This window comes from Euprymna scolopes, chromosome 31 (genome assembly GCF_053919585.1).
Source record: "Euprymna scolopes isolate OS-2025 chromosome 31, ASM5391958v1, whole genome shotgun sequence".
NCBI lineage: Eukaryota > Metazoa > Mollusca > Cephalopoda > Sepiida > Sepiolidae > Euprymna > Euprymna scolopes.
In genome coordinates, this window is record NC_136512.1 from 25659491 (window position 1) to 25686789 (window position 27299).

A 27299-nucleotide genomic window follows, 5' to 3' on the forward strand; every position below is an offset into this window, starting at 1 on the left:
GTCTAAAGATATTAACTTCCTGAAAAAAAAAAACAACCACCAAACATTGATTTTTTTCCTGGTTTTATATTCCCTTTTGCAAAACATAATTATATTGTGCAAAACGAAAAACAACAGCAGCCTACTTTTTCTCCTTTTCTGTTTATTCTTTTCACCTTTTCTCTTTCTCCCTCCTCCACATCCCGACTGGTTTCTTAACTTTAAATGTATCGAACATTAAAACATTATATTTGCCCCTCTCCTGTTGAAAAACTCGTGCATATTCGCAGAACAGGGAGCAACAACATCAAAAACACATCCAAAAAAAAAACTACGTAACAACAAAAACAAATACAGCAAAGTGGAGCTTGAAGAATAAAAGCCTTCTACAAAACAACCAAACCAAACTCCATGAATAAATATTTGAGGATATAAAAAAGTGAAGCATACCCCCCCCCAAATTACTGGATTCAGAATTTAATAACTCGGAAAGGGTTGATATGCCGTAAAACAAAACAACCACTCATATATAGCATAACATAATGTATATACCTAATAGATTATAAAATAACAACTTAATTAAATTAAACCGTACGTGTATTTCTACTAATATATAAAAGACTGTGTGTTTGTGTTTTTGTGTGTGAGTCTGTTTCCTATAGACTCCGAAACTGCTGGGTCGATTTTTATAAAATTTCACACAAATGTACTTCATGGTTCTTGCAGTGATCTTCGCTCGGTTTTGTATCGAAATGTCATTTATACGCGTAAGTATCGATAATCAATAATCTATAATCGACAAAATTCAACGAAAGAAGAAAGGGTGATTTTGAGTAAAGTAAACACCTTATACAACATAACAAGGGCATTTGAAAAGTTTTATTACCATACAAGCAGTAAGGCCTTTCGAAATAAATGTTTCTGTTTAAAGCACAATTGAAACACGTTACTTAACTTTTTCATTTTAAACTTAAATTCAGCCATTATAACCGTACAAGCAGAAGGGCAGGACATATAATATCAGAAGTATGTTCTTTGATATGACAGGGGTGCATTTCTAATGATTTTTTTTCTGTTTAGAACACAATTGTACTATGATACTTGACTCATGAATTAAAAACTTTAATTGAAGCCGTTTTATATATATGCATTGACCGGATTCAAAAGAGACTTCGAAACTTATTATTAGTATATTGTATCTTCTTAGAGAAGACATACTGTCGGTCTTTCGTTACTCCATCGCTAATTTTATGATAGGTACTCTACTGGGATCCAATCTCATGTTCAATTGCATAATACTTATACAAACTTATCTCCTTACACAACTGAAGATATCATTGTTTTTACTCTCCGTCGAAAATTAAACGGAACTCCAGCGAGCAAAATGTCTTTCTAAGAAAGACTCATCCCTTGAACACAGTACAAGGCTGCTTTCAAACTGATTATAGAATGGCCGTTTTCAATTCTGATGTTAATAAATTTGTTCAGTCTTAATCTTAAATAATCTTATTTCTTGTTAATCTCAGCCATGGTTACTTATCCATACCGTATTCTTTCACTGTAGTGTTGACAACTTCCGTAACGCTTATCATGAAATTGACTTTTGATATGACACGTCCTGATTTGGTAATACATCTACTACTGATAAATGTAGCGGGACCTTCCCACAAACTCTATTATTTGATTAGTTATTAAAATGTGCGTACTGTCATGAATTGTAAAGTTATATGTTCACGTAACTTCAGTCTATGGATGACATCTCCACGAAGTTTTTTTTTTTTTTCATGAATAATTAAGCAGTTCTTATTTTATTACGGTTCACTTATGCATTACAATAATTATCCTGTAAGTCTAGTTTATCTTCTTATTTTTCTTTAAGAGCTACTTTAATATATACGCGATTTATAGAAGCGGGTATGACAAAGCTCAGACGCGCATGTGGCAGCAGCAACAGCAGCAGTAAAATCCAACGTATGGAAATAGTCGAACGTTGTGCTAGGTTACGTCACAACGAGGGAGAAAGATGATAAATAGATGTATGACACACGTGACACGAAAGCAACAGGGAAATACTCGTTATAAACATACCCGGACAAAAACAGTGTATCGCTCATCTGTCACGGCAAATCTTGTAAATCAAAATCGAATACAAGAAGACTTTTGAACAAGTGAGACAATGCTATTTATGAAGTGTCTGTAAATGTCTGTTGTTTGAACTGAAAATAAAGTGGGTGAAAATGTTTCCTTGTCTTTGGCACTGTCTGCATACAACGTGTAGCTACCGAGTGTTGACATGTAACGACTACGTTATGGTGGGAATGTGACCGAGGAATTTTCTTTAGCAGTATGTTTGGTCATATACCTTTAATCTTTTGCATGCTGGTATGTTTGGGAAAACAAGGATGAAAGAGTTTTTTTTTTTTTTCAAGTTAAAAAAAATAAAATTTTACATATGTTTATGCTTACATTTCTTCTTTATTTACGTCTATCGCTTAAATGACAACATTCTCATTAACCCTACCAGACTGAGTTACCAATATACCGGTAATTTCCGAAAATGCTGTATACCGACTTACCGCTACACCGGTATTTTCCGACCACGTGTTTTTTGTTGTTAGGGAGCTAAAAATAGTAACTAATCGCTGATTAGCCTCAATTTTGTCCAAGCCCAATATTCTGCAAATGTATTCTTTGCTTTGGCAGAGTTGTAAGCTGTTTTGTAGACTAAAACAACTATGAAGCACGCTAGTGACAAACCAAGCACTTCGACAGGTAACAAAAGAGAGGCGAAGGAATTTCATGGTGCAACAATTGTTGGATAAAGTGACGAATTCTGAAAACAAATTTGAGCAGAAATGTGCTTCTGAATCAAGTAACGCTAGTGCTGATGAATATATCGATGAAGGAGAAAGCCCTGATAATTTTGATGATGCAAGTGGGCCTAGATCCAAATCGAGTGTTTAAAGTATGGGAGCGTCTCCTTACACCAGCTGATAGGGGAGATTCTAGTGTGGTTGATGATGAATGGAGACGCAATTTTGTAGCTCCAGATCTAGGTTTCACAATTTTTCCCAGAAGGCTAGGCAAAGGGGCAAATAAGGTTCAGTAGCTCAGGATTGATAGGGTTAACACCGTAAAAAAACTAAATATACTATATACTAGATTAGAAAACAAAATAACCTACCAAATGGAAAGATAGCATACTGTTTATTCTGGTTCTTGTGTATTTAAATCTAAGTTAAAATTAACGAAACTCGTACGTTATTGTTCAAAAACGATTTCAAATAGGAGATGCCGTTGTATTGAGATATTTTATTGTTTTCTTAGGTTTGGCGCGACAATTGTTCCTTCAATTCGCGCAAAACTATATTTTAATACAATAACTTTATTCAAAAGATGTGAAAATATTAGACTAAGTGGGTTCTGTTTAAATTTATAACAACCGCTATCAGGGATTTAATGTCGAAAATTACCTGTGTTGCCTAGTGAAGGAAGGCATATTATGTGTGCTACTCACCCGCCATTTGACTCGGTATTACAATTTTCATCACCTTATTTAATTTAAAAGTTTCGTTTTCTCTTTTATTTAACCTATTTGTTTATTTAGTTATTTGTCTTTTTACTCTCAACTACAAATATTACTCTAGTAGTCTATTTTTTTTTAATTTATTTAAGCCAGTTATTTCTACATGTAATTCAGTGATTATTTATGCATTTTATCTTTACGCAAAGATTTGTCTTTTTTCTATCGTAAAAAAAGAGCAAAAAACGATATAGCTCATTTTTTCAGGAAAGGAAAATTATAATTTTTACAAAGAGATGTAAAAGTCAGGATCGATATCCATTACACATATTTCCTACATTGGTGCGCTCCTGTGGTATGCATACACAATAACACCTTCGATATCTGCTTGCATAAACATTTTCCCTTGCTGTCTATTCTGGAAACGTCCGACTGTCCATCAACCTCTCTTGGTGTCCTTTCATTTCACGCCTGGCTGGACAGAGTTGCAAAGTCATTGGTCATTTTATCGATTCTTTTTGTTGAAGATAATTTCAGGAATAAACGGGCACAGCGAAAAGGAAGGCGAGTGAGCGAGAAAAGGAGAGAGAGATAGATAAAGAGAGAGAGAGAGAGAGAGAAAACTAATAATATAATGGCTGAAAATTTGGCCAATGACCGCCATCTTAATAGAACAAACAGCCGATGCGTTTTTGGTGTCGCGTATAATGAATACGATCTACACTTTTGTTAAAATGGGAGAAAGTTCCGCTCAAAAAGGCATACTTCAATGTAAATTGGAGTGATATATGATAATCCAGTCAGAATGATAGAGTATTGCGTCCACCACACAAACATCTACACATACACACAATATCCGAAGCGGTTGCTATTTCATTATAGAAAAAGGCCATTCCTACATACCATATGTTCACACGTGGAAACGCAGCCCACTCAGCAGGCTCGATTTATATCTAAATGTCTTGCTACAGACATAGCATACTTTCCGTTTATACATAGCTATACACTTTGTTGGAGATTTTTTAGTTGGCTAATCAAATTAAATTTGATGGAATTGTGGTGATTTCTTGATATTTATACACGTGCGTTGCCATACTTGACATATGCGGCATAATCACGTTGCGACACCGTTTCTAGCCAGATCACCGAAAGAAGCAACGTAGAGCCTGGGCATTACCAGATGGGTGACACATTTGGAAAGGCGAGGCGCTGTATCTGCCGCGAGGTAAAATACCAGGTTGAGAAACTGTCGCGGTTTATCCTCCTCTCGAGGGCAGATGGGACTCTTTTAAGCCGGGATAGGTCTTATAAAATAAATCACACACAATCAGTCTCAATAAAAATATCTTTGATAGCTCTGGCGACGCATCAAGTATTCAGCTACCGACAAGACTTGCACTACAGTACACATTCGTGTAGTGAGTTTAGTCTCGCTCCAGCCGCGCTGCCGATGGTGGTATCTTGCTATTCTCCTACAAAAAAAGAGGGGAGAAAACTGAGAGACACAGGTTTTATGCATAGATTTTCCGTCTCATATATGTATGATATAACGAAATATAGTCGCCAAGTAGTGTAATATCGCGTCTGCATAAGATTTCATGTATTTCTAAGCTGTCAATATTTTGTTGAATACTTAATAATTGAGTAAAACAAACCAAACAATATTTTCTACTTGTAGTTGTAGAAAACAAACAAAAAAAAACAAGAATTTTCAACGAAGTATTGACAGCTAGAATGAAATATGACAGACGGCTTCTTTATGATGTTGTTGATTATTATAGTATACGGAGTATACGTCGACAGATACATTCATTAACGATTACTGGTTTTCCACTAAGGAATACAATTTTCCACAGAAACAAGATGAGTCGGTTTTCTTATCACTATTATTAAAAATATATGCGAAATCTATGAAATAAAAATTGAAATAAAAATATTTTTATATATACTAACTAATCAACAGTTACGAATGTCAAAAACAATTCGAGGATATAGCTTAATGCGTTTGTATATTTGAGTAGATCATTAGGTAAAAGTGGGCTAGATATTCTAATTACTTCATAGCACATAGAATTTTGAACCTAATTGATATAAGTGGTAACAAAACCGGAATAAATATATATAACTTGGTTGCAATCAGCTAGAATTGAAACGGAAATATACAATTATACACTTTCGTTCCATAGCCTCTCATAAACTCACAAACGCATATATCTACATACATACATATATACATACATAAATACACACACACACATATATGTATATATATACAACATATATGCATATACATATATAAACACATACGCATATATATTTATATATATATATACCTATACATATATATATATATTAATACACACACACATATATATATATGTATGCATATATACATATGTAAACACACATATATATATATGTATGCATATATACATATGTAAACACACACACATACACACACATATATATATACATATTAATTAAGGAATTTATAATTTGTGATTTGAAACAGTTAAATTTCAAATATAGAAATTTTATTGTACGCAAGAGAAAGAATAGTGAAAGTATATAGTAAAATATATTTCCTTAGCTCCTGAGTTTTCGATATTTATACATCTCCTCGGAGGAAAATATTAACAAATATTAGAAAAGGTTTGCACCTAATTTGCGAAAGATAATAAACATATAAACAAAATTAAATATTTTTAACGTTGTTAAATCATTTTAGCTACATAGAATAAGAGAAATTGGATATTGATGCAGCAAAAAAAAGTATATTGAACTTCAAATCGAAAGTGTATGCGAAATCCTGCAATGGAAGTTCTTAGTATTCGTCATGTAATATATATATATATATATATATATATATATATATATATATATATATATATATATATATATATATATATAAAAGCCTACCAGTAAACTCATTTTTAAAAGATGAACTCATCTGAGCATTGGAGATAAGATTCAACCTCGCAAGAAATACAAGAGCGCCAAGACAATTCTCAGTGTTTATAATTATTTGGAGTAATATTATTGTTGATATCAACAATGTTATGACAAGTAGTAATAGTATTGTTATTTATAATAATAGTAGTATTAAAATTAGGTTATCTGGAAGTAACAACGTAGTCATAGCGTATACCTTTTAAAATGTTATTAAGTGCATCTTCATTTCCCTTACAAGTATAAGGTATCAATTAGCTGTTTCAATGTTTTTTTTTTTTTATGAGCAAACTTGTGAAAAGTATGATATACGTCTAATATTATATCATAATTTTTTGTATGTTTGTGGGAAAATATTAATTTACTTCCCTTAATATAAGGCGTTTTTTGTAGGTAGGCATATTCCTTTTTCGCTTGGAAGCGATATAACGCTCCATTTTATTTTCCTTTTTAGTTTTATCGTTTTCTCATTAGAAACTAAATATTCAATTTTCATTTTGTTTTCTTTTGCTTGTTTTTTTAATGTGGAGAAAAGGAACAAAAACAAAAATTCTCAGTTATGAAGGATTTCTACTCCACTGACAGAGAACAAGAAATTGAAGAGGAGCATCTGAAGAAAAGATACTACACGTTGATCTTTGGTCTGTCTAGTTATTCATTTGAATAGAATTGTTAATTTTAAAAGGTTTATTTTCTTTCTAACTGTGAAATTATTGGCGAAACAAAAATGTCCAATATTACAATTAATAGATAATGTTAGTGGAAAATATATGGTCGATTAAAAATTTCATCTTGGAAATAAAAATGTGTTTTTGAATATCTGTCACAACACTAAAGAACTTTGGTTTCTATTACTTACTTTGAGAGCACTGTCGTAAATAATATCACGCGCTACCTCTTTGGCTGAAAAATGCGAGGCTCGCTGTTTGTTTGTAAAGAAGTGGTTTCAGCACTCTAAATTTGGTGGACGAATGTTTGTTTAAAATATATATTTGTCGAGGTTATTTGCGGGTACCTCTCCCGTGGGTCAATGTGTAGAACTACCAACTGTAAACGCGATGGTTCTATGTTCAATCCTCGGTTCGGAAGCGGTGGTACTCATGAGGCACTGATGTGTCAGTGACTACAAATATATATATATATATATATATATATATATATATATATATATACATATATATATATATATTGTAAAACTAGTAATTAGTAAAAACCTGAAGAGAGTGCTCAATACTATTGCAGAGCAAATATGTGTTGTATTTTTATTTTTTTAATTACCTTGTTATCTGTTTGGTTACATATGTTTCGGATGCTGGACCGTGTTTACGATCTAATAGCCTCGTCAGACCTTACAGAAATTGTTGGTTAGTATTAGGAAGAATGGTTTTTGGAGGAATACGGGAGGGGAGGGAAAGGAGTTTGTATTTGTTTTTTTGGTAGGAGATATTATCTAAACACGGTCCAGCATCTGAAACATATGTAACCAAAAATAAAACGGTAATAAAAAAATAAATAATATATATATATATATATATATATATATATATACAGGGTGTCCGTAAAGTTACTATACAGTCTTATTGTTTTATTGTATTATATTTGTATTAATAGTTAATATTTATTTTTTTACAGGTTTATTTAATCAATCATGCCACGCAAGCTAACTTTGGAAGAGCGCAAATTTATTTTGAAGCGATATTGGAAAACAGAAAACGCACGGTAACAATCAAGGCAAACAATTTCTATGACAAATATGTCATAGAAATTGTTTGCCTTGATTGTTACCGTCTTTCCGGATGTAACACGTGTATCTTCTGAGATTTTTATAAACATAAAGGTGTTTCTTTTTATTTCTTTTGTTACAAATAAGTATTTTAATACAATATCTTACTGTACTGTTAATATATTACAGGGTGTATGTATAGTAACTTGTAAGACTGTATAGTAACTTTACGGACACCTGTATATAGCGTTTGTATAATCCTTTAAGTTTTGAAATTAAATATGAATGAAAATTGTGTTCAATCCCGTATCAATTTGTTAAACTAAAGTCGTCTAAACAGTTTTATAATCTTCGAAGTAAATGAAAACATGGTGCAACAAGGTGAGTAAAATATGAAGCCAGGCGACATATTTCCCAGCAAAATTCTCTGAAGAGATATTTGGTCAATAGTTCTGTGTTTCAGCATTATCTGGCGGGAAAGACGATTCTATTTGCCTTCGACTAAAAAAATGTCGTTCTTACGTCAAGATGGGGGTGCATATAGCAGAAAAATATGAATAATGCATTCAAAGACTTGAAAGAAAACTATCAATGTGTTATACTGTAAACATAATAACAATATGCATAAATTATAATCGTTTAAAACGCCTCTTTCTACAACTAGCCAAATATTGTGCGCTGACCTGATATAACAAAAATATAGATAAAGAGGTATTACAATAACAGTTACATATTAACACACACACACACATATACACACGCATACACACACACGTGGGTGTATTGTGCATATGTGGATGTACACTGCCTCAATATACTATTAAATATCCTATTATAAATAAGTTTGTGCAAGTAGCTAAACGATCTCATAGTATTTCAGAAGAATTTCCGAAATTACTTTGAAGCAAGATACATGTGTATATATACTTTCTTTCTGATCTACATAAATGATCTTCCAAATGTCATCCTTAGATCATGCCTAGATATTTATGCTGACGACACTTTCGATCTACTGCAGTACATTAAAGGTCGTAAACGACCAAGGTCACTCTGATTCTCTCTCCTCTTATCTTGAGCACGTGATACAATAGGGAAAGAAGTGGACGGTTACTTTTAATGCATCTAAAAACAAGTTTATATCTTTACATCAGCAACTCTCTGATCCCCATCTGGCATCAATTGGGGGAGGCTTTATTTGTTTTGGACAAACTTCTGGGCTTCACCTTTAATCCTGATCTGAAATGGAACACGTACATCAAATCCGCTGCCAAGGTCGCTGGAATAATGGTGGGATCCTTCTATCGATCCATTAGATATATCACTGTTTATACAATTCTCTAACTAATCAAGACCCAAGTACGTCCAAGGATGGAGTATTGTTGCCAAATCTGGGCAGGAGCTGCTAGAAAGACTTATCCTGCCTTGATAGAGTTCAAAACCGACTTCGTAGTCTCGTGGGAGGTGCCGTTTACTCTTTCTTGCAGCCTCTTTCTCGCAGAAGAGACGTTGTCAGCCTGTCTCTGCTTTATCTTTATTTTCCTGGCAAGATTTCGTCGGCGGTCACATCTATGGTCCCTCTCGGAAAACTTTTACGAGAAACACTCGTCTAGCTGAAAACATTATCAATAATTTCCCCCACACTTTATATATGCCTAAACCTAAACGTAGATTTCATGTAAAAATTTTCTTTCTTAGAACTGCACACCTGTGGAAGTGTCTTGTCTTTATCTGCTTTTCAGCTGCTTACTATATATTCGTCTTTAAGTTTAACGTACACAAGCGTTTTATGAACCGTTCCCCTTACGTAATCCAATTTACTAAATTTTCACTACTAAATTACTATATTATTCTATTGATTGGCTATTGTATACTCTTTAACCCTTCTCCTCAAGTAGCCTCTAGGTCTTTATAAGTGGTGGTTCCTATGACTATATATATATGTATATATATATATATATATATATATTTATATATATATGTGGCTCTGTGTAAATAAGTATCCGAAATTCCCTTGCATATACGTATATGCATACACACACATATATATGTGTGTGTGTGTGCATTACTAAATTACTATGATATTGATTGGCTATTGTACACTCTTTAACCCTTATCCTTGAGTAGCCTCTAGGTCTTTATAAGTGGTGGCTCCTATGATTATATATATATGTATATATTTATATATATATATGTGGCTCTGTGTAAATAAGTATCCGAAATTCCCTTGCATATACGTATATGCATACACACACACACACACATATATATATATATATATATATGTGTGTGTGTGTGTGTGTGTGTGTGTGTGTATGTGTGTGTGTGCATTGTGCTTGTAGATATACGTTTAATAAATCAATACACCTACATATATTTGGGGAGGCACCAATCTAATATAATAACTAAATAAGCAAATAAACGTTTGGAAATCCAATAAGCATTATTCTTTCGCTCTTGGAAATATGTTCTTGCCTCTACGCAATGTCGAGTTTGCTTTTTATTTATATATTTTTATTTTACTTTCATTCTTGCTATCGCCTTATTGATTTGCAATTGTCCAAATTGTCAGTAAGTGCCTCCAATGATGGCGCTGCTTTCGCAACATCTGCTCGTCAACTGCTTCTCTGGCAAGCGATCGAAGCAGAGGAGAGAGAAATCGCAACCGGAAGGAAAGCAAATATAAGAAATAAAATAAAGCATTGGCATAAACACACGACAAATAAGAGAAAGGTAAGCGTTATTTTGTTCTGTCGTTTACGTTTGGATTTTATGAGGAATTGCGTTCGATTCACTAGTTTTGTCACTCCGACATTTGTAAATTAACAAACCGAGAGGAATTAATCTGTTCTGCCAACTTTGCTACGTGAAAGATTGTCTATATTTTTTTCTAGGAATTAATCACTATTTTGACTCCTCACACCTGAAAGTATACTATACCTCTCCAAGCCCACTGTTCGCCTGTACATGGATTATTGTTGCCACATAATGGCTGGTACATCTACGACTAGCCTCTCTATCTCTCTCTTTCTCTCTCTTTCTCTCTCTGCCTCCCCCTCTCTCTCTCCGTCTTGCATAGGGTCCAAATAAGAGTTATTAATTCAACACGTCTTATCCTGTCAAGTTCCAACCCCTGTCCCATCGCCTCAAGTTTTCCACTCTGTGTCTGTTTTACAAATACTTTAACGGAATGTGCTCGGATAAACTCGTTGCACAGGTTCAGCTTCGACGTATATATCCCCGAAAAATGCGCTTAGCAATAAAATCTTACCCTTTTTATTGTTAACGTCCATAAATGCAAATAATATTTTTTTCCCCGTAATAGTTTCTTTTCTTAAAACGCTAGACTTTGAAAGTTCCTTTCTGCTTCCTGTTTTCAGTACTGTATTTATATGCTGAAGTTAAAATATAACTCATATAAACATCTATTCAATATTTTCTTGGCATGGTCCGAAATAGTAGCGCCTTACATCCAAGAGGCGATATAACTTGCTAGGTGTGAACGCAAGTAAAGAAAAATTATTTATCACATAAATTCCTTCGAATTGAAAGCGATCTACGTCCAGACTGTGTTCATGTCTCTTTCACAGTGAGACGTTAGATTCTTCTCAAAGTAGTGACAGCAAGAAAGAAAGAGCCCGAGTGAGAATATTTTTATAATTCCAGTCCTTCTACCCAACTGCAGCCATTCTCTTATCGTTCTCTTCTCATCTGACAGATGTCTCACGTGCACGAGATAAAAAATGTCACTGGCCATTGAACAACCAAAAAATATCGTCTTTGTATACTGTCGCCTCGAACCACGATAGCGCCTAAATTTTCATTTGTCTTCTTATTTTTCATATCGGACGGGTTTCGGGTTCGAATTCCAGCGCTTCTCTAAAGAGGGCTCGCGCACACCGTTAGCGCTTACTGCATGTGTTCTTCACACTATTATTACATAGTATTATTCTCATTTAATATAGAAAAATATACAATAACATCTGGTTTACCATAATTCGACCTAAACAAAGCGGTTTCGCTCTGTTAGTCGGAAAGTTTGGTCTTGACCTCACAGGCAGTACGACCTAAAATACAGCTGTCAAAAATCCAAAACACTTCTGTTTATGGCTCACGTATATGTTCGATTCACTGAAATAATAAACTATGTCGGGTGATGCTTTTTAAAATAATTGGAAATAGGGAGACCCACTAAAGCCTTATGGGCATAGAAGTTGACAATAATTAGAACATGGTGCAATTCAAAGAGAAAAAAGAATCCGCGAAACAGGAAGAACAAGGAGATCACAATTCTTTCAGTTCTCTAAAATAATCATATAACTTCTTCAGGAACGTAGCAGGTTACTTCCTATCCGAAGATGTTTTGTATTAGAAACAAAAAGTAAACAGTTTTATCTATCGGTTGAAAAGGGAATTAAACGCAGAATGGCAATTCCCATCATTTAAGAACTTTTCATTAGATCGTGTACTACAAGTAATAATACAAATGTGTGGCAAGCACAAAACCGCGGAAAGTTGTACCCCGAAACAGTGAGTAACATCTCCTGATGTATCTAGAAACTGAACTATAATACTCTACAAGTAAAAATAGCTTTAAAATACTTTATAAATTGAATAGATACAAAAAGGTGACAAAATAATTCATATTTCTATCTAGAATACTCGACACTATCTTGAAATCCATGGATAATATTTCATATTTGTAAATGAATCGTCGAACATGTTATTTCTACCTTTTCATGTTAAATTCATACATACAGATGCGCGCGTGTGTGTGTGGGTGTGTGGGTGTGTGTGTATGTGTGTTTGTGTTTGTTTATGCAGCTCTAGTAATATACCAAAGCCACTTTTTCTAAGGGTGTTGATTCGTTTTCTATGCACCTGAAACGGCTGTACCGCACTTTGAAATATCACAGATTGGAATTTTTTACTACGGCAGTGTTCTTAGATAGGTTTGGGATCGGAATTCCTCAGATATGTATCGAAAATCAGTACTCGAAAAGTAATCTAAATGAAGGAATTATCCGTTTTTATCAAATTAACAGCCTTGCACAGGTGTACAACGCAAGTACATTTTAAAAGCGTTAACATCGCACAAGCAGAAAAGTCAGGCACATAAAATCAACAGTTTGTTTTTGAAATCCATAGTAGAAAGGGGTGTGTTCGAAATGAATGATATTGTTTAGTGTACACCTTAACCAGGATACCTGGCTTTTTCATTTTTATTTTTAATTATACCAGTTTTATAAATATAACTTTTTTAAAAAAATCAATAAGTTCTTTACAGTGATATGTACAAAAAACATATTGTGGATTAATTTAATGTGAGGAAACATGTGAAGCATGTCCCTATTCATTTCAGTGCGGCCCAGACTAGAGCAGACAATGCTTCCATTTGAGTAAATGATAGGCTATTTCACCGATTTTGTTGAAAATAAAAGTATTTGAACTGCGAATTATTTCTAGAAATTGCTTCATTCTTGGACAACGCCATATTTCTCTGCTTGTGTAGATAGATATTAATCCGACGACTATTTAATAAACAACTATAACGTCATGTATGTATTTAGATTGTCGGATAGAAGAATGTGTCTCCAAAAACACGTCATACATCGTCATGACTAGAGCCAGTATATCCAAACGGTTACATGCGACCTGTATTCCTCTAACAGCTCCATCTACCAACACCATGTAGAACATGATATCACGAAACACGAATTTGGAAACATATTTATCAAAAAAGACCAGCATTTCATCCGTCTTCTAATGTAACCTCCGCCTCCCAATCATGGAAGCCTTATTCATTCGCATAAACAAACCGACCATCAATCAGACTCAACAGGACGAAGAGTTTACCCTTAAGTGTCTTTAAAGATTTTAAACGATTTTAATCTACTTGTTTTTAATGAATTCAGTAAACGCAATTTGTCAATTAATCCACTCACCTGAAGACGAATCATGGAAGTCGAAAACGGTCGCGACTATGCCAATTATCTTTTTGCACTGGGATAGAACGTTCGAAGATTGTCCAGAGAAAGAAAAAAACATTTTGTTTTTAAATTGTGTCTGTCGTACTGCTAGATATTGACATTCTTCTGTGTATTCTGCCTTTGTGAATGTGCTATATTTTTCTATTATTCTATTAGTTAATAAACAAATACATATTGTCATCACATCTATGAAGGAGGTAATGCATATAAAGATAATATTATTATAGTATATTACCTCGGCGAACAATACAGAATGTCATTACTGGAAAGTTGGTATGATGGCAAAAAGCAGAAAAATACGCTAGACCCTGACTTAATCATTGAAATATAGAACATGTTTCTGAAATTGTATAATAAACTGAATTAGTCATTAGAATATATTAAAAGCATACTTTCGGATTTAGTCGGACAAACACCAAATCTTCATTACTAATAGATATAGTTATTTAGCGATAAACGCGCAATTTTAATTACCACAATTAAAGACTTCGGGGTAAATTTAATTAGTTCTTTATTATCTAGTATCTCACACTGAGAAAGTGGACTCAAACAATAGCTTTAATTTTTTTTCTTTTTTAATTACAACCACGCTCCCATACGCTCCACTGAAATAGACAATACACATTTTTCCCCCATGAAATGGATTTGTTCTACCCTGTTTGTCTTAAACCCAATACCGTTACTCACTGACTAACAGCGATTTCACGACTGCTTTGGCAATCTATAAGAAGAGATAGTGAAGGTGACAAAAAAATCACAAAAATTTACATTAGGAAAAAAATCAATTAAATAAAACGAAAAAGAAAAAAAAAATACGCGTATTTAGAAAACCAAGATGGCGGCTATATAATAATAATAATAATAATAATAATAATAATAATAATAATAATAATAATAATAATAATGATAATAAAAATAGTAATAATAATAATAATAATAATAATAATAAAAAAATAATAATAATAATAATAATAATAATAATAATAATAAACTGCACCTCCGAGTGAAAAATAGCGATAACCGAACCCAGATAATAATAGCATGTCATATATTGGACAGAAGAAGAGAAAAAACGGTGAGTGAAATTCAATCACCGAGACGGCAATATTGGACGATTGAAAAATCTATGAATAATTTAAGAAATTTATCAATAAGTAAAAAAAAAAAATAAATAAATAAATATGAAAAAAAATAAACACATAAAATAAATATAAAAAATAATGCCAAAAAATGAAATTGGGCATGAATATAACATGGTGTCTCATATGCAACTGTCATTTGTACGAGAAAATGAGAATATTGCTTTTATTGCGAAATTTATTAATAATGAAAGAGCAGGTTTAAACTATTAATTATTATTCCGTTCTAATAATATTGTCAAACAAAAGTCAACAAATTATATATACATACATACATATATATATATATATATATATATATATATATATATTACATGTAAGGCATATACACACATCCATGCTCATACACATATATCTATCTATCTATTTATCTATTGTATCTATCTGTCTATATATCTATCAATCTATCGATTCCTCTCTCTCTCTCTCTATCGTTGTAATCATACTAATTGTGATTTAAATCTTAAATACAGATAAGTTGAGATATCCGAAAATATTAAACAAGGAAAAAGTTTACTTTTGTAATTTGCATACAATTGATCTATGATATTCTACTTTTTACATTTTAAACCTTTATTTAAGCCATTATCTAAAAATATTGTTACCAAATTAATAGTGAGTTCGCTATATTGTAATGTAGACTATCATGTATTATGAAGACATTAACTGGTGGGTATCCGATTACAGTTTGCAATCACGTGATTGTGTTGAAAAAAGGGCGAGTTTTGCCAATCAGAATAAAGAGAAGACCCAAAATTATACAACGTATAAAAAAAACGACTTAAAATCTGCAGATTGCAAATGAGAATAAAATAAATAAGATTAACATAAAACATCTATAAAGTAGAATATATAATCGTACAGACTTTGTTCAAAATGGAAAATATGATAAGTATGAACCAAGAATGATTAAAATATACGGAAAAAAGGAGTAAAGGTGATAATTAAAATCGGAAGTGTTGTATATCGTTAATCTGAAAAAGAAACTGGGGTTACTCTGAAATAATGAGGATTGTTATAGAAGAGTAAGTAATAAAAAGGATGAGATTGGAAGATAAATAGAAAGAGGGAAGAAAAAGAGAAATATAAAAAAAAAACAATTAAAAGATACTGAATTACATTTATTAATGAAACAATAAGAAAGCAAAGGAAGTAAGTTCTAAAGATATCAATGATCCAGGCTCAAAAATTTTAAAGGTTTAAAGAATGTTCTAAGATCAACAATAAAACAAAAGTAAGTGAAATCATTAGATCGAGGTCATAGAAAGCGAAGAATATGGAAACTGGTTAAGTATTCAAGTAAGTAAAACTGTATGGAAGGTTAAGTAATGGGAAAACCCTTGTAAATTCTTGCAAATCGTTAAATTAGTTTTATATCCGGACAAAAATCAATAAAAAATAAATGGTAAAATCCTGGCAATTCATGTAATATTAGATCAAAATCCTGTCAGGAACTTTCAAATGAGAAGGCTTACAGTGGAATTCCAAGAATTCCTAAGGTCCCCCAAAATATAAATTTAGAATGTCAGGCAAAAGATATATCTTAAAACTACACCAAAATTGCATATTCGATTATGTATTTCAAAAAGCCGGAGACCCCACGTTCTTTGTAGAGAAGATGCAGTGTATCAGTAAATAAAATATGATTATAAGAACAATAGTATTACAGATCTCAGAAGTGTCATGATAACACTAAAACCTTGTATAATATTATATAAAGAATCCAGAAAAATCCGTATATCATAGCCCTAAAGAGGCAATCCGTTATCTTAACGGATGTAGAGTATAACAAACTACACGTATATGGATATCAGATGCAATATTATGTAAAAATACTTAAGAAAACTAACTGGTATAACTCGATTTAACATTCAGGATTGATTCAAGCATATAAAAATAAGATAAAATCAAATATATTAATAGGACTAGAAAAACGCATTATATATATATATATATGTATATATATATGTATATATATATATGTATATATATATATATATATATGTATGCATGTATGTAGGGACACTTTTCTTTTAAGCATATTCTTTTAATCATATTCCCTTTATAATAAACGTTATTTTATATTAATTATCTTTTTAATCATTTTTACCTCTAAATAACGGTCTCCACTTCTGACAGGAACTGCCTTATGTAATCCAATCAATATTTTATTTATAAGAAGTTGCATTTTGCAGAGTTTGTGAAAAGAATTATGGAACATCGCATATGTAAACATTATCATTTAAAGGCCATCTTACTGTTAATTATTGAAAATTGAACAGTGATTTTTTTTTAATATAACTAAACATAATTACTATTTTTGTAAAAAAAAAACATGAATTCTAAAACAAGTAACTCGAACAATAATAGTTTAAAGTTGAAATGCCTTTGTGCACGGCATGTTTTACAAGGTGTTTATATTAAACGAAACCATGAGTTTTAGTTTATAAATCCACACAAAAATAATTTAAGAATATAGTTTGGAATTAAAAATTGATATTTCCTAGAAGAAATAGAAGAATAATGAAAATAATTTCAATATTACATTTTCGGGCTGCAAACTTACGATGTTGAAATTTAATAAATTAAATGTTGTCAGAATCAAACCGGAAGTTAATTTTTACGTGTTATCTGCTTAAACGTGAAGTTTTTTGCTGGACATGCACACTTGCATACGTATTCTTAATAATATGTTAAGGTAAAGTTAATACATTTACTTTTATATTTCACTTGAAAGACGTTAACAAAATTTAATGTACTTAGATTTTCCCTTCATTTTTAATGTTTTATAAGGACTGTCATGCATGAATGTATGTATAAAAGAATTCATTAGTTGATATTTATCAGAGCAATTTTTTCCCAAGTGAAGAACAAAGCTTTAAAGCAAGGTCAAACAAACGTATTTACCATTCATTTTTTTTACAAGGGAGTAAACATGAATTGCATTAGGTTTTAATAGGGTTTAATCAGACAACATTAAAAAATGAAACACAGTAGAGAGTTACAGATTATAAGTCCCTATCCAACACGGTTCACCATATAAAAGAGCATATATCTTGCAATACAATCGGTCTCGTCTCGGAGACATGGCCTCAGAAGGGAACTAACATCTATGTGCTCCACCTCTCACGCGTTCAAGAACGTGGCGTTTGTTCGCTAAAGCATTTGTTTTTTTTTCTGATGTAGGGAATCCACATTTGTTTTTTTTGTTTTTATTGTTGGTATTATGTAATATAACGATCCAATAGAATTGCCCTTTTTTTGTACGGCTGTTCTTCCCAAAAGGAAACGACGTTGCAAGTCTTTCTGTACACGATCATTCGTTGGGTTACCGAGTAAGCTCTAACAATGACGCCTGTTCTAAAATATCACAACCACCACTTCTGTTCCTATTTACAATGCCTCCCCACGGGACAGAGTTAGACACCAGGGTCGTTTTTTAACGTGGAGAAAAGGAACAAAAATAAAAATTGTTTCAGTCCTGACGGATTTCTCCTCCACTGACAGAGAACAAGAAATTGAAGTGCAGCATCTGAAGAACAGACACTACACTTATATCTTGTCCCGAAGGGCAGGCCCTATAGTTAAAGATAGTAATGTAAGCAATAGCACTGTTTGAAACACGATGTTGCTTTCCAACTGTCTATGAAATGGTCGTATAAAATTAAGTGTATGTCATCTTTATATTATATAAATATTATATAGGAGCTGTGTTCTAAAAATATTGGGCAATATTTTGGCAATAAAATAATTATTGGGGCTTCCCCGTTAGTGCGGAACCTATTTATTTAGAGACCGTTTTATTTGGACGTGCCCAATAGGGATAGACATGTTGTAGATGACCCTGCACAGATGGAAGATTGTTGGCTTTGTAGAAGTGTATGTTATTGTCAGCTGAGAGTAATTTTGATACATAGTAGAAGAGTCCCATCAATTTTAAGCAACGTGGGCAATGTCCTGAATGTTTTTACATAGGGTAATAGAAAGGAAAGATAGAGAAACAGAGAATATTATCGAATGAAGTACATTTGATTTGATCCATGTGTAACGCTACACATCTAACCAAACACGTTGTAGCAGAGTATATCGCAAGGAACTTAAAGCAAGTAATAATTTGACATTTTGTTTTGTAACGACATTTATTTCCACAAAGTTTTCCGAATTAAATGTGATAGTGCTATTTTTCTCTTAGTTCTGTTCGATCAAACGTCGGTGCTGACGTGCTTTCGAACCTCCACGCTTTGTTACAGTAGTACACATTTTTATAATACATTTTTATACACACACACACACACACATATATATATGTATATATATATGTATGTATATATATATATATATGCAAGTATTTTAAATAAAAGAAAACATTTTTGATGAAAGAAAAAGTGACGTTCAAATTAATTCAACATAAAAGTAGATATACTATTGGCAGCTATTATTTAGTTTCTTTTCTTAGTATTTAACAAATATGAAGCAAATTTCCAGGTTTTGCCGAGAAATAAATGTTATATTATATCAATTTCATTATCTAGATCGTAAAATTGCAAATTTAATATTTATTCTTATACTGACAATTTTCCTTTGAAAATTATATAGTGGTGAAGATATGCTATTATCTTTAACACTTCCGCAGGATGTCAAATACGCTTAAATATTATATTTTATTTCATCTTGATTGCGTATTAATTTATATAGAGACAATATAAAATTGGTTATTAGATTGTACCAGTATACGGTTGTGATTTCACAAGTTAAAATAAAAACAATACATATATATATATATATATATATATATATATATATATACACACTTATGTATGCACACACATATATACACATATATATATATACACATATATAAGTGTGCATATATATACACATATATACATATATACACACACATATGTATGTGTGTGATCTATGCCATCAAGTAAAATCGAATCTAAAACACATAGCGCTTTAGTCTTAGTCAATAAAATTTCATTTATCTGACAATTGATGAACAATTTAAATATGTAAGTGACTTTAATACATATAAATATACATATACCCATGCGTGAAATAACCTTAAAGTCGGCTTTCACTATCCAGGTTCATTTTTCTTCAATTTTTATGCCTTACTAACTAGTGTTACCGGTTTAAAACTAACCCACATTTGCTATAAAGGTCCAAATCAAATTTATATCAAGTTTTAAAAAAAACAAATATTGTGATAGGAGTTTCGTAGGATCCGTTCGTCAGAGAGACAAGCAGAAACAGACAAACGTACAATCTATGACTACAAATATATATATATACACACACACACATATATATATATATATATATATATATATATATATATATGTGTGTGTGTGTGTGTGTGTGTGTTCATCATTATTATTGTATGTGCACATATGACATATTTTGAGAAGATATAATATTTCCATATCAATTTTCAGTATTTACTTAAACAGTGACCAATACGTGTGCATTACAAGGTAGTAATTTATTTCAGCCTGATGATCCTTTACAGAGATGAAACGCGGACATTCTGTGCAGTATAATCGCATAGATTCTCATAAACTACTCTATATGTATCTATGTTTACATATAAATATAGACTCTCTTCTAGAAGGTCGAGTTTAAAACATGGTTTGAGGTAGTTACTTGTCCTGCCGCACTAAAGTATTAATACTTTTAAAATAAAACAGTGCCTATTGCACCGTAGATACATTATAAGCCCAATAGGGAAAGATATCCTAGAGCTATAATATTATTGAGTAACATGGTTCATATATATATATATATATATATATATATATATATATATATATATATATATATATATATATATATATATAAGTAATGTGATTTATAATTTAAAAGTTTTAAAATTTTTAAAATTTAAAAATCAAAATTTAATTAAATTAAAAATCAGTTTCATAAGAAGGAACAACAACAAAGTCAATTATCTGTACGATCGTTTCGGAAATCCGTGCTTTTTATTTGTGGTATACATGAAGTCACGTAGAATAATTATACATAGTTTTTTTGGTAAGCACGGTCTCCTCATCAGTAAATTTAGGAGGATTTCTATTGAATTGAAAAGACACCAAAAATAAACCTAGCATTAAAAGTAAGGCAGATGAATCTGAAAAATTGAAGTAAAAGGTTTGGATATAAAATTTATAAGAAAATTAATAAGGAAATTGGTATAGGTTAGAGATAGAAATGAGTAGAAAAAATATATATATTTTTGAATTTACATAATAAATTTGATTTAAAAATATATATATATATATAATTACCTTTTGGTTTTCCTTTTTTTTAAATCAGGAACTGTATTTAAAGTAGTCATTTAGATGTTTGCTATAGCTTTTTATTTTATTGAATGATGAATTTTAAAAGGGCGACGCTCGTGCAGTAAATTGTTTCCGTTAGCGTATTTTGATTTAGAGACGCTACAGTTAATATCTATAGAGAGAGAGTTTTTTTTTTTTTTTTTTTTTTCAAGTTTTTAAGGGGAGATAATTGTCATGGCTTTATTTATTATTTGATTTACGAGTCTAAGGGCGGTAATTGGTTTAACTTAATTTATTAAAAAAAAAAAAAAAAAAAATCTACTATGCCTAACCTTCATCAGAAAATAATTAGCTCTAATAATAATAAAATTAATAAACTACAAAATGCAACTATACAAAATACATCGGACTGTAACTGTAGAAGAAAAAATAAATGTCCCCTACAAGGCTCATGTAAAATTAAAAATGTTATCTATAGCTGCACAGTATCAAAAACTCCAAATATACAAGAACCTATCAACAGCCATAACTCAACTACCGAATTAAATAATAACACCAACTTAAATCAATCTACCGATCAATTATTAACCAACCCACCACATTATAATCCAACAATAGACCTAACGGAAAATAATCATAATAATCAAGAGGTAATATATATTGGTTCCACATCTGGCCCAATAAAACATAGAATTTCAACGCACAAACATTCTTTTAAAAATAACTCTCTATCAAACCAAACTACTCTATCCAACTATATTTGGCAACTAAAAAATAGCAATATTTCTTTCAACTTAAAATGGCAAATAATTGAGACTTGCAAATCATATAAACCAGGAGATAAATTTTGTACATTATGTACAAAAGAAACCGTAAAAATTTTAAAATATGAAGATATAAAAAGCACAACCAAACTAGTAAATTCAAGACACGAGCTTCTATCGTGTAATCATAAACGTTGGTTTAAATTTAATAAATATAAACCACCTTAAATCATTAAAAATTACTCATTAGTAAAAATAGATTTTTTTTTTTATATATGTGTGGGTGTGTGTGTGTGTGTGTGTGTGTGGGTGTGTGTGTGTGTTGAAAGAACTTGCATGCCTACTAGACTCCCCTTTATTTCTAGGTCCCCTCTGTACAAATGTATGCTAGGAAAAAAACGAAGGTGTATTTTTTTACAAGTAACTCCAGACTAAATATTCAAAATCACGGCTTGACGACTCAAATACGGTCTCCTCTATATGGTTAACTGATACTAGTTTTATGAGGAATTGTGCACCTTTCAATGTGATATATATATATATATATATATATATATATATATATATATATATATATATATATATATATATTTGTTACCAAACAAATGGAATTGGGCCTAATAAAAGACCACAAGAAAAGTATATTATTACTTATTTCATGGTCTATTATATTCCCAGTATTTTTTTTTTTTTACTAATTATTTCACAGAATGGTTTAGTTACTCGTGTTTAAGTTAAGGAAAACTTAAACTCATACATATGTATCTCTATCTTTACTATTACGTAAAAGTCACTTGTGTGGTGGTGGTGGTGGGGGGAGTCCTATTCCCCATAGGTTTCGACAAGACTGAGCTCGTCTGTTGCAAATTCATACAAATGAAATTTATGTGACTGACAGTTTACTTGTATATATTTTGTACAGAAATTCGTACGATAAGTATCGAAAATCGAAAAAAAAAAGATCCTACACTTTTTCTTTCAAATAAACACAAAAAAGAATTTTGACAGGAAAATAGTTTAAGTTACTCTGCTCCAGGGAAATAATAAATTCTCCACAAATCATTTCTAAATAAATAAAACAACAATTTTGTTGTCATCTGGAGACATAACTCAGTGGTAGAGATTCAACGTCAGATCCTATGATCTCCTGTTCCACCCCGGGTGTACCTAACCATTTATTTTCTTTTATTTCTTATTATAAATAAGTTTAATTTACGATAAAAGAAGAGGTATCATTAAATATAACCGGAGATAAGTTCTTTGTTTGCATATTTTCAAACTAAATATTAATCAGAAGTGACTTCCAGTGAATTCATGGGCAAGCCCAAATATCAGCCGACGTGATATTGTAAACATACGCATGCGCAATTTGATGAAAGACATTATTACTACTACTACTACTACTACTATTATTATTATTATTATTATTATTATTAGTATTATTATTATTATTATGATGATGATGATGATGATTGGCTCACATGGAGCTTTCACACAAGTCAACAAACGATCTGATTGGAAACATGTTCTATGGAGGCTGAGTGAATACAAGTTTGCCCAGACGTCCAGTTCTCTCCACCTTCTTTGATATCATTTGCAAATGAATTTGCATAATCGCAACAGACTCTTACCATTGATTTCTCGCCGGCAGTGGCCATTGGTTTATACTGGAATTTGAGTGGCACTAAGTCTCCCCAAAGTCCCAGTTCTCTTTGCGCTTGTCCAACCGAATTCTGGCTAGCGCTCTCTCCTCGGTCTTTCAGTCATTCTTGATCCTTCTCAGCTCTTTGGTGTCACTTTTTTATTGGGAGCAGCGGTGGTGAAACTATGGGGGGATATATTGTAGATATGCAGCTTCGGTGTTCTTCATTCCTTGTAACGCTTATTCATTATATTGTCTTCTTGTATTATTCTCCGCATTCAAGGGTTTTCCTTAATATTTCAGTCGTTTTCATTATCGTTAGTCCTTGTACTTTTGCAGTTATTCCCTTGATTTCAATTTCTGACATTCTTCTTTCGAAGTTTTTCGGAATTGTTCCTAGTGCTCCTACTATTATCGGTACTATTTTCATTTTTTTCATCATCCAAATCCCCTTTAACTCTCTGGCTAGCTCTGTGTATTGGCTTCGTTTCTCCTTTCCTTTCATACTCACACTGTAGTCAGCTGGGACAGCAAAGTCAACGATTTGACAGGATTTTTCTTTATTGTTAATTATTACGACATCTGGTCTTCTTGCTTGGATGGGTTTGTCTGTCTTACTGTCTATGCCCCATAGGATGTTGTGATTCTCGTTTTTGAGTGCTGTTGCGGGTTTATGCTTGTACCATTTGTCTGTACGCTCAAAGTGCAGTCGTTAGCACAATTCCCATTTAACCGCTCTCCCCATTTGTTCATGCCTGTTTTTTTTTATTCCTTTTTGGACAGTTTGCTGCATCCACTTACTATATGGTTTATTATTATTATTATTATTATTATTATTATTATTATTATTATTATTATTATTTTTTTTTTTTTTTTTTTTTAACTAGTACACCAAAAAACATTATTCCTCGTAATATATGATATTCAATAAACGATTGATTCTATAATAATACATACGCAATCCGCAAAACTGAAATATAATATGTAAACATATTCTACGTTCGGGCAACGCTCCCTTATTCTTAAAACTACCAGTTAAGTAAAATGAAACAACTTATATATATATATATATATATATATATATATATATATATATATATATATGTGTGTGTGTGTGTGTGTGTGTGTGTGTGCCATATAGTTTTTTTCTTTATTTATATTACTTGCCGTATTGCCCTTTTTTACTTTTCTTTTTTCCAATTCAAGTTTTATTTCTTATTCTTCTAAATATATAGTTATTTCCATTTCTTCTTTAAATATGTATTCGTTTCTTACTTTCATTAATCTCCTCTTTGTTCTTATTTTTCTATTTTTTGTTTGTTTTTGTTCTTATTTCTTTTCCTTTTTTTAATGATTTTGTTTGTTTCCGTGTTTATTACACCTTCCTCATATTCTTTCCCCTCTTTGCGTTTTCTCTACTACTAACACCACTACTACTACTGCTACTACTACTGCTACTGATACTATTACTATTACTACTACTTCTACTACTACTACTACTACTACTACTACTACTACTGTTGTTCATACTTTTTAAACAGCTTGTCGTACTTCTTATATGAAATTATTCAGTTGTTCTTTTGATAGATGTATTTTTCCCCCAATTACTCTTTAACTAATGTCTATTGATCAAAGTTTTAGGAACATTTCTTCCTTGATTATAACAAACATTTATTCAATTATTCCTAATAAGAGAAGATATAAAACTCACACACTTACCCCAGATCTACTATTATTACACTTACTACAAATAAGAGTATAACTAACAGCTTTAAGTAGTATACGCACTATGCATATACTTCTATAATTTGTTTTTGTGGGCATTGATATTCTTATTAAAAACCCTTTTATATTTAAAAGGAAAATACAACATTGTTATATATGGTGCGTTGAATTCAATTCCTGAGACAAACATTTAGCTTATTTCCATATTCTTTCACGCATTACTTTGAATAAATAAGTTATTAGTTTTTGTTTTGTTTTGTTTTATGGCATGATCATCCTTAATTATATTCATGCAGGTATACTACACGATTTATACTTGCATATTATGTGCGTAAAAAGTTTATAGTAAACACAAAACTCTTTCTATATACATTTATGTACGCATATTTATATGAATTTGTTTTTGCGGATCCATTCACGTTTTATATTTTTTTGTGGTTATCTTCTCTCATTTTGTTTCACGTATGCCCATGTTGCGGCGTAAAATGAGGTCATGAAAATCGTCATTGTTGTACCAAACGGATACTATAATGCTTCGAATTGGGTGATTTTTGACCGTTATAATGTATATTTAATTATTACGTGTGTCTCCACTTGCGGTTTTGTATATGTATGTAATCGATACATCTAGTATATATATATATATATATATATATATATATATATATATATATATATATATATATATATATATATATATATATATGCGATAAAGAAGCTTACCAGATCGTTTTCTCTGTCATCTCGGTCTTCTCTGGAATCGACTCTTCCCGTCTCCAGTCAATAAGCTGCATAGAAACATTTCAGACGATTTCTGGCTCGCAATACTTTATTACTTCTACGAATAAACCGAGGGAGCCATCGCATTGTCGATTCAACCTTTCTTGCGTTTCTTTCTTCGACGCATGCCTGCGTCCCTCGACACGTCTGTTTCACTTAAAATCGGAAGCGAGACTTGACTTGCATATGCGAGCGAATAGATATCTTTCTCTTTTCTTTCATGCTTTCTCTCTTTCTTTCATTCCACGATTTCTTTCACATGAGCCGAATGACCTCAATCAGATGACACCGCTTACCCTAGTTATAGCGTTTGTAAAAAGTAAGCAATTTAACCCTTTGAAGCTCTTTTTTACCCTAACCAACCTGAACAGCAAACAGATAATTTTTAAACATGCCGCCGTAACCATGAGATCGATTACATATCAGATGGAGGGCATGTCAGCCCCATAGATAATAAAGGTTTCCGTTCGAAATATCAGACAGATTTAATAATTCCACAGTGACCTTGTCTGAATTCGTAAAGATACATCTGAAAATGGTCTGGATTTTCATCTGCTGAAATATCGTGGCAATAACACCCAGGATGAGTATAGTAGTCTTCATGGGTGTGTGTGTGTGTGTGTGTGTGTGTGTTTTCCTTAGATATGTTATTGATGGCAATGTTAAAGTCCCTGCGATAAAATATATCTAAGGAAAACACACAAAAAGTCCTATTATTATCATGAGTAATAGTAGTAGTAGTAGTACCAATAGTAACAGTGATAGTAGTTGAATTAATAGTAGCACTAGTATTTATAATAGTAA